Raw genomic sequence first — 15,387 nt, 5'->3', positions numbered from 1 at the left:
ATTTTATTCAGACTGTTTTTGCTAAAAACCCATTTCGAATGTGCCTTTTGTTATGGTTATTACTGAATCATGTCCCATGATTGGTCAATTATGGTAATAATATTGATAAAAATTTGAATCCATGATATTTGAAACTTGTCTAAGTACACCTTTTTGTAAGTGATTTTTAATTAATGTTTGAATAACGAACGCCAACAGTATAAATTGTAAATATAAAGATTTCAATAGAAAACAGTTAGGATTTTAGGTGATGTGTGACAATCTTGTGTGAACGTACACTATGATCTGCGTTGTATAAATTGTTAAGCATGTAATTAACGAAATAGAATAAAACGTGAAAAGAATAAAACGTGAAAAGGTTCAATATGTGGGGTGTGCAGTGGGTGCAAATAAGATAGTAGTGCTTCAACTTAATAAAATTTATTTTCGATAAAAGTTTTATTATTGTTCTTGTAGTGGTGAAAGTCTGTGGAGCAAGTTGATTTTTGTGATTCGTTTTCTCTGTTTTAATGTTTTTATTATATTAAAATATTAAATAAATAGGAAATTATCGTCTAACGAAGTAACACAGTTGGAAGTAGATCTTGCTTTGTTCTGTGGATTTTTTAGTAAGCAATGCCTAATGATTTCTGTTTGGTAGGGATTTACCTGGTTGATTTGAAAGTTTACCAATTTTATTTAGTTGTTCGTAAACTCCCAAGCCTATTCGAATTACGAATTCCTAATTATAATTTTAGGTGACTTTATTACTCCATATTACTAAAGCCGACTAATACTGTTGCTATATAGTAATTAAAAACACGTACCGCTAGCTAATTATTATAATTGGATTAGGATGTGTTAAGTATTGTGATTTAAATATATAGTATGTAATTATTGTCTTTTTGTGTATTTAATAAATAAAATTTTAATGAGTATATGTATTGTCTTTATGTATAATTTAAAGGTTTAGCTTGTATATGTAGTTTGATGGAATAATCTATAGGTATTATTTGTATATTTTAGTCAATCAGTATTATATATTTTTATTTTTAGTGAATATATTCTATAAATATCCATTTGTAAATTACTGTTCATTAAAACATTATAAGTTTTTAATTATTGTCTTTTGACAATAATTATTTATCTATATAGTGTTTGAGGTGTGCTGTGAGATTATGAGAGTTAAAAAACTCTTAGGAATCTGGTTAGTTTTGAGGGTTTCTAACTAGAGGTCCAGTTGACCTTTGGAGGAGGAAGGTAGATAAGGTTTATATTAAGGACTCAGTCTCATAAGTTCATATCTTTCAGAACTTTAGAAAGAGAAAATTCTAGAGAGAGGAGCGCTAAGTTGATGTTTTCTTTTCTCTTCTTCCTCCCAGATTCCTTCGATATGTGATGATTGATTGTTGGACGGTGGATTCAAAGCATTAAAAGGTTGAGAATCAGAGTGGTGTACAGGGTTAAGTGCGAAACTCAAAAGCTTAGAGTCATTCCTTCTTCCCTATGGATGACATGGTTAAATAATTAAATCTTATTATAAACTTATGAAAAGAAATAACTTTAGTTTTTATACATTATCAATGTGTAAAATGTATTTTATGATAATTATTATAAAATTCAGTAAATTTTTTTATATATAACATTTTGTGAAATTGTATTTTCAAATATTTTTATTTTTATTTTTAATAACAAGTTTTAAGAAATTAACTTATTTTTTAAATGGAATTAGTATAATCATATAATATTAACTAACTTTCTTAATTAGTGTAAATTATTTTTTTATTATTTATATTCAGAATCAGGTGGAGTATTTATTAAATAAAATTGACAATAATGATACATATAAATAAAATTAAAAATAGTGACTTGTTATTTATGAAATTTTATATGATAAAATAAAGTTAAGTTATTTTTTAAATATAAACTAAACCAATATCATACTTACTATTTGGATTAGATTTAAAATAGCTTTTGGTAAATGTTAATTCTTACAACATTTTTGCATGTAAGTAGATTATAATAAATACTAACTCGGGGTTGTGAATTTCCCACTCCACATTCTAATTTAACAAAAGAAATTATAATTAATAACCTAAAAAGTAATAAAATTTAAAATTATTTTAAAAATAAGTATTAAAGTGGTTTCTAATAAAATTAAAATGTCAAATGATTCAGGTGATTTGTCTAACATATGATTTCATGATAATAATTTTTCAGTAATAAAAATTAAAATATTAACTAATTTAGTATTATTTTTTTGATTCGTTCTTGGAGTATTCACTGCCGTGACTAATTTAGTATTATGCTATATCAAATAAATATAATTAAACACATATGATGTAACGTAATACCATTGAATTTATAATCTAGACATCAGGTTACATATCTATTATTATCATTAAAAAGTGACATATGCATGTACTGAAAACCTGACATTTTATATATATATATATATATATATATATATATATATATATATATATATATATATATATATATATATATATAAAACTGACATTTCTCCAATAAAATGACTCGGAAAAAAATATCACCCAACATAGAAAAAAAATGTGAGAGGTGATTAGAGAAAATAAAATGTCGAATACATCACATCACCCTGTGAAATCGAAACACGATGATTTGATACGTGGATAAATAACGTAGCTATTACAATTTGTACACTATTTAGGTGTTTTTGTATTGTACTTACTAACGTCGTTGACAAACGGCAATATGGCATCGTGACATGTTGTCGGCAATCATTTTGATTGCCCCTCTTACTTTCAAATTTCAAGTTTTAGGTCACATAATAATATTTATTAAAACAATATTATTATTTATGATAAGCTTACTAATTCAATTCATATAATTCTATAACAACTTAGCTATTGCCGTGAGTTTTAGAATTTCAGTGTTGAGTTCATTTGATTATGTGTAATTGTTTAAGGTTTATATGTTATTGTTGTTACTTTATGTTGAGAAATTATGGGATTATGGATTTTTTTTTATGAGTTTTTAAGTAGTTTGAAGTTTTGTTGGAGAAATATTCAGTTTGATTTTAAAGGGGAAAGTATATAATTATATATATATATATATATATATATATATATATTAATCTAAAAAAATTATTTATTAAAGAAAATTTAAAAAGATAAGATAAAGTGATTCTTAAGACTTTTTCATTCTTCTTTAGCCCTCCCATAGTGTAGTTTGATTGATCTTTCTTGGATTTAAGGTGTTGGAAAATCTCAAATCTTGTTGTAAGGATTTGGTGTAGAGCTTTTGGTGTTTGGAGCTCTTCTTTTCTCTTTTTCTCTTTCCTAATTTACTTTGATTCCAAGGTAACGGAAGTTAACATGTAAATATAAGATCTTTCTTAGATTAGGTGGAGACCCCCTAGACCCTTGCACTTGTTGTGGCAAGGTCCCATGTCCCATTCCAAATCAACTCGAGGCGATTTTTTTTGCTCACGACCAACGCCACTCCTTTAGCACCCAACACAATCCAATCTGAGGCAACTTTCTCACCTCACGTTTGACACCCTGACATGATTTTAACGATACAATTCTATCTCCTTACGTTCAACGCTTCTAACATGCGCTTATCGTGAACAAGACAGAGACCCCCTAGTTGAAGCCACACTCAATGTCTATAAGGTGTGACAAGCGTGATGGTGAGTTCTACACCTAGTAAACTCACAAATTTTCTTCCCAACACCTGAAAATCAGAAGAACCAAACATGAAATACGATATTTCATATATACTAATCATCTTCAACTCAAAGCTCCAATCATACATGCAGCCACATTTAAGACCAAATCATCAATATCATCTCAACAAGCATCAAACACCGAAACCCGACCCCTTCATCATACCCTCTGAAAATCCTAACAACATAACCATATATGATGAAAACCAACAACATACAACTCAACCAATTCATCAATAGATCAATCAAAGCTTCTCTTACCTCAACTCCAAGCAAAGAGATGAAGAAGGAAGAATAACTCCAAGCAAAATCGAGAAAACTCTACATTGACTCTGATTCTCAATTCCACAAGCTTCAAATCACCAATAAGACACTCAATAGAGATCCTCAACGTACTCTGGGAGCCTGGAAAGGAGAATGAAAACTTCAAACACACTCTCAACAAAGATTCTCTATTTTATTTTTCTAAGTTTCTCAAAAACTGAACTTATAAAACTCAATTCTAAAAGGAAGTCTTAAATACTCATCCCCTCAAGGTCAAATTGGACCTTTGCTTAGAAAAACACTCTAAACACCCAAAACTTTTTAGGAGTTTCCCAACTCCTACACACACCACATAATCAACACAACTCATAATTATTGATAAATTGCAATAATTGAGGAAAACATATAGTGTGACAAGTAACTTGCAAACTTGAACTATTCCAAACTGACTAATTAATTGAGTTTGAATCATATTTTTTTAGTGATCATATTAGATTCAACTTGACGCGATCAAAACTTGGCATTGTATAGGTTGAATAACAAGTTTTATATTTTTGACTCGTGACTCAACCCGACCTAATAATAATAAAATAATAACAATAATAATAATAATAATAATAATAATAATAATAATAATAACAACAACAACAACAATAATAGTAATAATAACAACTATATTAATAAAAAATAATAATAACAAGAACAACAACAACAATAATTTTAAAATAAATGATGTGTTATGTGTTTCAAAGATCGACTTGATAACGATACTAGCTAGGTTAATGAATTACTGGTTAAACTAGTGGATTACTAGTTGAACCACTTGATTCAATGTATTATTTAATATATAATTTTATATTGTAAATGTCATATAAAAATAATATTTGTTGTTCAAGAAATAAAGATAAGCTCTAGTTGAACAAAATGGTTTGATGGCATGTTGAAATGAAAAATTGGAAAGGGTAAAATTAAGGCTAAAATTTTGGGAGGACTGATGGATAAATGGAGAGAAAACTAGTTGACATATATATAAGGTTGTGTTAATGGATAACTAGAAGAAGAATGGATAAGAAATGTGGGAGAATGGGTTGAATGAGAGCATGTGTGGAAGTTGAACCAGGGAAGGGAATGGTTTGTATGGGCAAAAGGCTTAAAGGAAATTATGATGACAAATTTAGAGGGGGTAAGGATCAATAATTGCTATTATGATTAATGGATTTGGGTGACAAAGTTATCAGGAAAATATACTATTAATTCTACATATAAGGAACTAATGAAATTAAGAATGAAGAATGAAGGAGAAAATGTATTTACGGAGATGTGGAAAATCAAAGTTCCACCTTAGGTAGTTATATTTGTGTGGAGATTGTTACTTGATCGACTACCCACCAAAATGAACCCCCATTTGAGAAACATTTCAGAGGGGAATGATCAATTACTTTGCCCCTTTTGTAACATGTCTCTAGAGTATACCCCTCACTTATTGTTTTCATGCATATATATACAAGAAGTGGGAAAATTTTTATTGGTAGGTCAACTTGCAAATAGTTTTACCAAAGGTACCACTCAATTTCTACAATGCATCAATAGTTGTGATGGACTAATCAAGGAGGAAATTTTGAAGGTTATATGGTGCATAATTGTGTGAAATATTTAGCAACAAAAGAATGTGTGCATATTTAGAGAGGAACAATTCAATAAAGATATATTGGTGCACATTATCAATTATATGGTGTTGATATGGATTAAACATCTAACAGTAGATGATAGCTATTTGATTACGGGGTTTAGGGTTTAGGATTTGATTTTCAATTTCTATTCTTAAAATTCAGCTGAATCAAACTAAACTATACCCTTAATATACATTATTCTTTCATAAGAGGTTTTTAGTTTATCCTTTTATTGCTCTATGAGTAATTAGTTATTATATTTTACATAATTTGTTAGGTGTCCAATTAAAAGTAATTTTGAAAGTCATATAAAGTGATACCCTATGGTTACAATGTTTGATGCTGTTTACAAATACCCTTGCTTGATGCTGTTTAAAAATACGAACTTTAACCTCACATGTGATAGTGGGAGTTAAAAGTTTTATGCACTGAGTTCCCATTTAGCCCGACTGTTTTGTTTCCTTATTGACATTTTTTCTCTTTTATGTGATCATGTAACAATTTGATTATATGTCAATGTACAGTACTGGGTTTTCTCATCTATGCTTGGAGAGCTGTTCTGTTTGAACTGTCAAACTGGAAGAATGATGCATTGGCGATCGCCCGTTTTATAGGGTGCGTCTTGAAATACGCCTTTGCAGTAGTCTACCATTTCATAGGAAGTCCGATAACTTTCTCAATTAGATGCATGGAGGATTTATTTTACACAGTTCGGGCTTGCTACTCATGGATAATTGGCAATGCTCCCGTACCGGACCTGACCATCATCATTGTTCTGGCATCAATTGTTTTAGCTGTTGCTGAAGCTACTGTACCAAACAACATCAACAGCTAACCTTATGTTTTGACTGTATCTGGTCTTATTGGCTATGCCGCTGTTAGAGGATATATTTCTGAACCATTGTTCTGGACCCTTCTTCTTGGGGTGTATGCTTTTTCAAAGTTTCTCAAAAAGAGAGATGATGTTTCAGCTGTAATGTCTATCGCTGCTGTGCTTGCTGGTGTTGGGGAGCCGTGGGTTAGAGTTTTGGTGATTGTTTCATACACGACCTTAGCCATTTATCAGTATTCCAAAAGTCTTTATGAAGGGAAAGAAGTTGGAGAAGTTGAAACAAGAGAGATGAGGCTTCCAATTCCACTTCTTCTTGCAGCTTTAGCTATTGGTTTGCGAGTTGCTACCAAGTGGGCCGACTACCGGCACTTGACATGGATGATTGCATGACTGTTGAGAACTACTGTACCAGAGTCTAAAGAAGAATGAAGTTTGATGGTGTATGAAGTTGAGGTAGGACATGACATAGATGGATAGAGGTTATTTTGTTGTTCTCCTTATGCAATTATTGTATTGTTCTTTTGCATGCTTTGAAATGGTGCAGGGAATCACTAGGCTGTGCCTGTGCATATAAGCTTCTTGTTAGACTATCAGTGAATTCATTTTTGCAATTTTGATTTGCTGCCAGTGCAGCTTAAATCTTATTTGTCATACCAACGTTGGGTTTTATGTTTGAAACTTTGTAGAATTGATGAAATGAAATGTAAGAGAAAGGGATGGAATAGAAAATGATTTTGGATTATCAACAAGGCACATGAATCAAAATTACAAATAATTCTTTATAACAATTATTTTATCCAAAGATCTATTCTATTCCTGGCCATTAGTTAATAAATTTATATGCATTAAGGTGTGTTTGGCTTTTAAGTATCTGTCACCCTTTCCAGGATTCCAAACGTGGGAGAAACAATTTTTTAAATTAGTGTACACTCTTAAATTTATACGGCAACAAACGAATTTCAAGTTCATTAACAGGGCACTATCGGCCCAAAAAAGTACATTAAAAGGGCACTATCGGCCCATCATTGCAAAAAAGAACAACGCAAGAAAAGCTTAAGACGCCACCTCCGGTTCCCCCTGAACCGGGCCGTCCTCAGACGCACCTTCCTCGTACGTCGTCTCCTCCTCGTTCGGCCCAGTTGGCCGTGCTAGAGCTTCCTCGCCGACTTGTTGGTCTGGAGGGATGGAGGTCAAGTCCACCAACTTACCTTGGAAGAAATCCTTTGTCATATCAAGATGAAATTCAGGGGGGAAGTCGCCGAAGAAGCATGCCTGCTGAGCCGCCTGGGCAAACCCAACCTGATGCTGAGAGAGGACCTTGTTGCGTACCTTTTCCCTATAGGCCCCGAAGGCAATCTTCTCAGCATCCAACCCCTTGCCCAGTATAGCAACCTTCTTCGCCTCGGTCTTCAAGGCCAACTCAAGACGTTGGACCTTCAGAGCCAGGTCGTCAGCAACTCGCCCCCGGCGATCCAACTCGGCCTGAAACTTGCCATTGGCTGTTTGGGCATCAGTGAGCGCCGTCAACGTCTCTTGGAGAGACTTCTCCTGCTCAGCCAGTTGCCGACGAAGCCCATCGGCCTCGCCGTTCGGCTCCATCACAATGCTTTGCGCCAAGGCCACAACACGCACTTGGAACTCACAGAAGAAGCTCCATTTATGAGCCGAGGTCATGCGACTCAAAACTCCTTGACCCGATTCGGAGGTCAAGTCTTGGCTCAGAAAATCCAGAGCGTTAACATTGTTAGCCAGGAAGCTTGGTCCAACCAAGCCTTGTGGAACAGTCGGATTGGCCAAGCATTGTTGCTTGGCCCGACGGCTCTCTTCCTCGGCCCTCGAGTCCTCGGGCCGTCTTTTTTCGCTTTGGGGCCGGGTGGCACCCTTGCCTCCCTTCCTTGGTTTGGCTGTTGGTCCCGCCCCACCACCTTGGGGAGCCGATTGATTCCCAGAGACGTGCACGCTGGCCGGGGTATTGTTCACTGTGGCCGCCGCCACTTGGTTCCCGATCAGCGTGTGGATGTCCAGATCGTCCTCTCCATAATTCGCCATGATTCCTGCACATCATTAGTCAAAATCAATGATAAGGCAAGAATTTAAACAAGTAGGAAAGGTACTATACCAATCAACTCTTCGACTACGTTGGCCGATTCACACAATCGGACCAAAGAACGGCATGGTAAAGGCCGAGGCAGCTTCTCCAAAAAATTTAAACTCGCTCTCTCCTCCAGGGACATTCGACACTTGGACACCGTGTCGTACTTCCTCGGCTTCTGAGTCCAATACAACGAAAATAGTGAATTCCCTTCAGCATCGAAGAAATATTTCTTCCCTGTCAACGGCTGAATCATCACCTTCATAAATCCTACTTTAAAATTCTTGTAGGACGTTGTGAAAGGTTGCAACAAGCAATCACTGTGCCGAACCAACGACAACCATTTAACCTTCTTCGTCGGCCGAGACGAATAATAATATAAAAATAAATGCGGGGTTGGCTTAATGTTGATTGCCAAGCAAAGCTGTCGAAAACCTTGCATGGCCGCCCAAGTGTTTGGATGGAGTTGACTCGGTGCCACGTTCAAAAGTCGCAGTATACCCACGAAGTAATCATCGAACGGAAGCGTGACCTTCAGATCCCGGAACATGTAATCGTACACGTAGAAGTACTGGTACTTGCACGTTCCTTGGTCCAAGTATACGAAATCGGGGTTCGGCCCTCCATCGCCTCGGCATGGCTGAAAGAAAATGGGGGAAGGTTCCTCTTCCTCGGGAAAGGTCAGGAACTTCACAGCCGAAATGAACTGAACAATAGAGTTCTTATCGGTATACCGGGAATACACGCTGCCAACCTCCCCGTGCACCCATGAATACGCAGGGGTCCCTATGGGAGCAAAATGCCTGGAAGACCCGCCACCCCTGCTCGGATGATCATAAGAGACTATTGCTGACGACGAGTCACTCCCACTCTGCGACCGTTCGGACCCGGAAATGGACTCTACATTATCAGCTCCATTGGAAGCCGAGGCCGATGCATTGTGTCGGTCCAGCGCTACTCGCGACCCAGCACTAGCAGAATCACCTGTGTCCCTAGAGGAGTCGATCTGAACAACATTTACATCTGTCATATTAAGGTACCTAGAAGTGGAGCTTGAGCTTGATCGGTCTAGATGAAATAACGCTTGAACGTTGTAGTTGCACTAACTTCGGCTCGGAGCAAACAATAAACGCGTATCTTTTGGGACCCCCCCACACGCCTATTTATAGGCGTTCCTTGCAACCATATCGAACGCCACACCCCCTCGTACACCGTTGGATCAATTAGATCCAATGGTCCACAAGGCACAACCCTTTGCATTTCGCCAGCAGTTGTAACCCTTAGCATGTCATCAATGCCCAACGGTTACAACCCTTAGCATGTCATCAATGCTCAACGGTTACAACCCTTCGCGTTCCACCAGCAGTTGTAACCCTTTGCCTTCCCTCAAAGGGAACAACTCTTCGTATTCCAAAAACACGCACCCTATACTCGCAACTCCCCACATTTCCCACTACTTTTCGCAACCGAAACATCATATTTATCCTTTGTGTCATTTCACTCCTCAAAGCTGGGGGGCTTGTGTACCGGAGGGATCCTATCGGTCACGTGGACCAACACGTGTCGTTCATGCGGACTGAAACATGCCCACAAACCTCGACGTTAACATCGGCTCGGCATACAGCCGAAGGCCAAGAAGAGTCCGCTAGGAATCTCGGCTCGGCTGAAGATCGATAAGAACAGCAAGATGCGTCTCCATATGCTACGTATCAACTCGGCCAAGCACCGACCAATTAGGATAACCGAACAAATGCCTGTCGGCCCGGCCAACGGCCGAAGACACCCAGCAACCCAAGCATTTACTTGTCGGCTCGGTAATGAGCCGAAGGATAAAGCAAGGATTACGGCAATGATCACGATTAGCAAGGACAAGTACATGATTAAGACATAATCAGCCGATTAACATCGTATTATCTAATTTGGTAAATGTCAGAGAAAGCTCACCATGCTCAGGCTCATGTCAGGTATTATAAATAGATCACATGTAACGAGGTAAGTCACTGTTCAATTATTACCCTAGAAAATCGTGCTTGTCCTAACTTGAGCGTCAGAGTGTCTTTTGCAGGTACCTCCCCCCTCTGAAGAATCCACCTGAAGTTCCGTTCGGCCCTTCACCACAGAAGATTACGAGTGTGCCCTCAGACAGGTACATTTGCTATTTTTGAGTCACTTGTACAAGCGTATATTTATATCACCATTATAGATAGATAGAAAATATCATATTAGTAAATGTAATGTGTTATTTCTAAATTTACAACTTAATAACGGGGTTCTAAAAAGGATCAATCTGTCGATAGGTTAAGTTTTTGTGAAATAACTCTAATGAGAAGAAAAATAAAAGCGTGACCATCCTCTACAGTCTTAGACACTCCAAGTCTAAGGAGATGTTTATTATGCAGAAAGTTTTCACTTTCTAGAAGGAATTAGAGCTGAGGATATTTTTTCATGTTTAGTTTATTATTTTTAAAAAATAATATTTTTAAGAAATATTGTTTCTTGAGAATACTTTTTAATAAGTTTTCTTGCAAAATTTGTTCTAAGGATATGAGAATTTAATATTTTTTATTTAAAAAAAGTTTTATTGCAATAAAAAATATCACGATCTTTTTATTTAATTATTTAACATAATAAAAATTATTTGATTCTCAAGGAAACATATATAAATATCTTGAAAACATTTATGATTGATCAAGTATATTTTACAATAATCACAATTTTTGAAAAAAGTTATCTTCTATCAATTTTTTTTAATAATAAATATGCTTTTCATTTTAAATTAGCAGATACATGCAAGAAATATGCTTTTTTTACATGATAAGATATAAAGATACTTAAAAACATTTAACTGAGGGAAGATTCATGCAAGAAATCAAATAAAAAAAAATACGCCTAAATTTACAACTCAATAGTTGTTTACATAAATTTAATTAAAATATTGAAATAACATGGTATCAAAATAAATAATAGAAATAGAATATATTATGTAAAAATTAACTTCAAATAAAATTCAATTAGACTGTAAAATGCTTTTTTTTTTGTTATAAAATTTCCACACTTGTTAAAATAAGAATTATTATACGCACCAAACACACAAAGAAGAAGAGTAATTATAACATTCATATAATTTTTATAATATTATTATTTTTATATTTCTCTTTCTCAAATCAACTGTCAATCTATCATATTTAACATTTTTCTGTCATTCTTATTTCTCCTGCTATTGCACAAAAACTGAAAAATAAATATAAATTGTATTTTGTTAAAATAAATATTACCCACGATGTAACCGAAATGCAAGCATTGAAAATTGGACTTGAACCCAAATGGGATGGCCAAACCGAACCCAATCGGGTCGGGTAAGGCTTAGACGCAGCAATACATTCCACCGTTGCCAAGAGAGAAATTTTAGGGTTTATTATGCCTATATAACCCTCGCATCGAATAGGGTTTTGCATCTTCACTACACTTTCAAGGTTTGTTTGCTTAATTTCCCTTCAGTTTTGGTGAAATTCTCCGCACGGTGCCTCCCGGGCCTCTCTGAGTTCCCCATGACGCGAAGGCCCCGATGCACGTGCCAAATCGCCGCCGTTCGTGTTGCAGTTTAGCCCCAATTTTCCACGGCTGATCTGTGTCAAAGTAACGGCCAAATTCCCCTTTCAATTCTTTCTCTTGCCTTTTGATTTTGCCTCGCTATACCTTCAGCTTGTTTTCGAACACCTCTGAAACCCAAGCTAGTCCTAGAGGCGCAGATTGAACCGCGATTGTTTTCGCTTGGGCAGTGACTCCGTCCTTGTTCCTCTGAAAACAATCGTCACATTATTTATTCGATTTAGAGTTTTTTTTTTTGTTGGAATTAACTGGCGATGATTTTGTATTATCCGCGCTTCTGAGTTTCGGCACTGAAGCATAATTGGTTCAAATGGTTGAATTTCTTGATATGAGCCATGGTATGATAATTTTCTTTTAAAAATGTTTTTTTGTTGTTATCTGTTTCAATATGTTTCTACTTTAGGAAGTGTGTTTGATTTTTAAAACTTGGCTATGATGATTTCTATTCAGCTTTATGCCAGTTCTGCTTCTGAAAATTTGTGATTGATAGAGCTGTTATGTATCTCTGAGCCTTTCTCGACATTGTTCTATCATTTTTTTTGTTGTTTTAATGTTTGTTATTTAATTGTGTAGTTAATTGTTTAATTTAATAGCTGGGATTTATTATTTTGTGATTTGGTAGTTTGCTGTTCATGAGGTTGCTGATGATGATATAATCCAATTTGCTTGAGGTGTTGTGGATCCAAGTCCCTGTTTTCAGGATGAACCTACTTGGTGAAGCTACATTCATGTGATAACAAGGGATTTAACTGAGGCATTATACTCTGTGAAATTGTGTTATAGATTTAAGTGATTTAATTATTATTATTTAGTTCCCAATTTTGAATGCTTTAAAGTAGTCCGTAAAGCTTTTGGTAACAACATGTTACAAATTCACCAATGATGTGACAATCCAACTTGCTAGGGATTGTAGTTGATCCAAGACCCTGTTTTCAGGGTGAACCTACTTGGTGTTACTACATTTCCAATAGCATCTAGGAACAATCTGAGGTTACCTAGTATTTTTGCAGTTGTTTGTGTTAAAGTTGTGTTGGTTAGGTCTATTTTTTTTTAATCCAATTAGACTTGAGTTTTAACTATACCCTGTGCCTATTTAATTGGTTCTGGGTCTGAAAAACTCATAGATTGAGTGTTGTCATCTGCTTCGTCTCTTGTTTAACCCACGAGATAGGAGTCAAATAACAGCACTACATTTATTTTGAAATTATATATAATATTTTTTTTTTGTTTTTTTCTTTTCAATTTGCTCAATTTTAATTACCTTTTTTTTAATTATGTTTTTGAGTGCTCATATTGAATCGGAATTGGTACTTAGTTTCTGTTTTGTTTCCATTATTTGAAAAAATATTGTGGTTGCTGGTGTTTTTTTTTACCTTATGGTACAACAGTGGGCTGATTCTGTTGGTTCATGTTTATTTATTTATTTTTTTTGAAAGCCTGCAAATAGCCCATTAGAGCTCGGGACGAACTTTTATGTTCTATCATTAGTTGCAGGAAGTGTATACTTTAAATGAAGTTCAGTGGTAAAACTGACTAACCGAACTGTAATATTTCTGTTTTTCTGCTTGTGTCTGGGATCCTTGGCTTAGTTTTGGTGATTGTTTCATACACGGCCTTAGCCATATATCAGTATTCGAAAATGCTTTCAGTAGGGGAAGAAGTTGGAGAAGTTAAATCAAGAGAAATGAGGCTTCCAATCCCACTTTTTGTTGCTTTAGCTATTGGCTTGCGAGTTACTTCTAAATGGGCTAGTTATTGGCACTTGGCACTTGATATAGATGATTGCATGAATGCTTGGAATTAGTGTATCAGATTCTGAAGAAAATGCAGTTCGGTAGTTTATGAAGTTATGGTAGTGAATAGTGTATGACTGCTTTTGCATGCTTTGAAATGGGGCTGGGAATCGCTTGGCTGTGCCTGCGCATATGAGCTTCTTGTTAGACTATCAGTTAATGCATTTATGCAATTTTCATATGCGGCCGGTGCTGCCTTGATCTTATCTGTCACACCAATGTTGAGTTTTATGTTTAAAATTTTGTACAGTTAATGATATATTTATTTTATTCGAAGATCTATGTTATTCCCCATTTTCCTCCAGTTATTCAATGGACTATACGAGTATCCGATTATCAGTCACCCTTCCAGTATTTCAAACGCAAGAAACAATTTGTTAGATTAATATTCACGTTAAATCTAAGCCATATATTTCCATTATATCGATAGAAAGAAAATATCATGTTAGAAACGGTGGTGCATTATTTTTAAAGATGAATATTGGTTTTTGTAAAAATAACATAAAATAATAGCAGTAGCATTCTTTTTCTATCAGTGTTTGTGTAAATTAACATTTTGTAGATATCACAATGAGTTTTTTCCCCTTAGATTTGACTTAATAGTAAGTTCACTAAAATGTGACTTTTAATCGGCAGTAAGGAAGCATTATTTCGAGATTTACATCTCAATAACAGTGTTAGGTCTTAGAAAAAGTTGATTACGGCAAGTTTTGTGAAATAATTCTATTGAGAAGAAAATTAAAGGCGGCAAGAGACCTATCTTCCACAATCCTATAGTTACATTATACACCATTTCAAATTTGCTTTACAAATATAGTGGAGGATAATACATGCAAAATGTCATAATAAAAAAACTATAAGAGGAATTATGCCTCAACTTATAACTGTTATTATTTATGTATTATTAAATAATATTTTTAAAATATAAAAATATTGAGCTATTAGGTTTTGGGTTTTATTGGAAAATTTGTTAACATTATACATAATGATTTGAAGTTAATAAATATATATTATTTGAAATATGAATTAGAATTATAATATAAATATATATATATATATATATATATATATATATATATATTAACAACTGTATAATTTTAAAATATAATATGTATAACATACAATTTTAAAATAATTAAAATTTTAAATTGTGATACTTTGAATAAAGTTGTTTAATTAAAGTTTTGGAGATTGAAATTGAATATACTACTTGATAGATAAAAAAAACACAAGTCTAAAATAAAATAAAGATATTGTAATTTTAGTTTTAAAAATGTCAAAACTCACTTAATTAAGTTTTATTTTAATGATGATTTTCAAAATAATATATTTTATCAATTAATTAAATTAAAACTATAAAAGATAAAGTATTTAAATCATTATATATTGTTGAATAATATTTTTTTTAAAAATAAAAATTATTGAGATAAAACTCA

General features: G+C 34.3%; 1 long non-coding RNA gene, 6 other non-coding genes and 1 pseudogene across 7 annotated transcripts; all 8 read left to right on the top strand.

Moving 5' to 3' along the window:
• Positions 1 to 6,121: 6,121 nt before the first annotated feature.
• On the top strand, positions 6,122 to 7,101 carry LOC109812154 (uncharacterized; annotated as a pseudogene).
• A 4,694-nt stretch (positions 7,102 to 11,795) lies between these two features.
• Positions 11,796 to 14,255, top strand: LOC145949596 (uncharacterized). The gene is made up of 2 exons (XR_014427963.1): positions 11,796 to 12,496; positions 13,748 to 14,255. It is a non-coding gene; the product is annotated as an uncharacterized LOC145949596 (long non-coding RNA).
• On the top strand, positions 12,063 to 12,200 carry LOC114916750 (small nucleolar RNA snoR134). The gene has a single exon (XR_003805355.1). It is a non-coding gene; the product is annotated as a small nucleolar RNA snoR134 (small nucleolar RNA).
• Positions 12,408 to 12,494, top strand: LOC114916748 (small nucleolar RNA U36a). Its single transcript, XR_003805353.1, has one exon. It is a non-coding gene; the product is annotated as a small nucleolar RNA U36a (small nucleolar RNA).
• On the top strand, positions 12,583 to 12,674 carry LOC114916755 (small nucleolar RNA Z223). The gene has a single exon (XR_003805360.1). It is a non-coding gene; the product is annotated as a small nucleolar RNA Z223 (small nucleolar RNA).
• On the top strand, positions 12,799 to 12,914 carry LOC114916736 (small nucleolar RNA Z278). The gene has a single exon (XR_003805341.1). It is a non-coding gene; the product is annotated as a small nucleolar RNA Z278 (small nucleolar RNA).
• LOC114916739 (small nucleolar RNA Z278) lies at positions 13,034 to 13,150 on the top strand. Its single transcript, XR_003805344.1, has one exon. It is a non-coding gene; the product is annotated as a small nucleolar RNA Z278 (small nucleolar RNA).
• Positions 13,247 to 13,353, top strand: LOC114916742 (small nucleolar RNA snoR97). Its single transcript, XR_003805347.1, has one exon. It is a non-coding gene; the product is annotated as a small nucleolar RNA snoR97 (small nucleolar RNA).
• Positions 14,256 to 15,387: the final 1,132 nt, after the last annotated feature.

Source organism: Cajanus cajan, chromosome 7 (genome assembly GCF_000230855.2).
Source record: "Cajanus cajan strain Asha chromosome 7, NIPB_CcT2T_4, whole genome shotgun sequence".
NCBI lineage: Eukaryota > Viridiplantae > Streptophyta > Magnoliopsida > Fabales > Fabaceae > Cajanus > Cajanus cajan.
The sequence above is the reverse complement of the archived record's forward strand: the minus strand, read 5'-3'. Positions and strand labels throughout refer to the sequence as shown.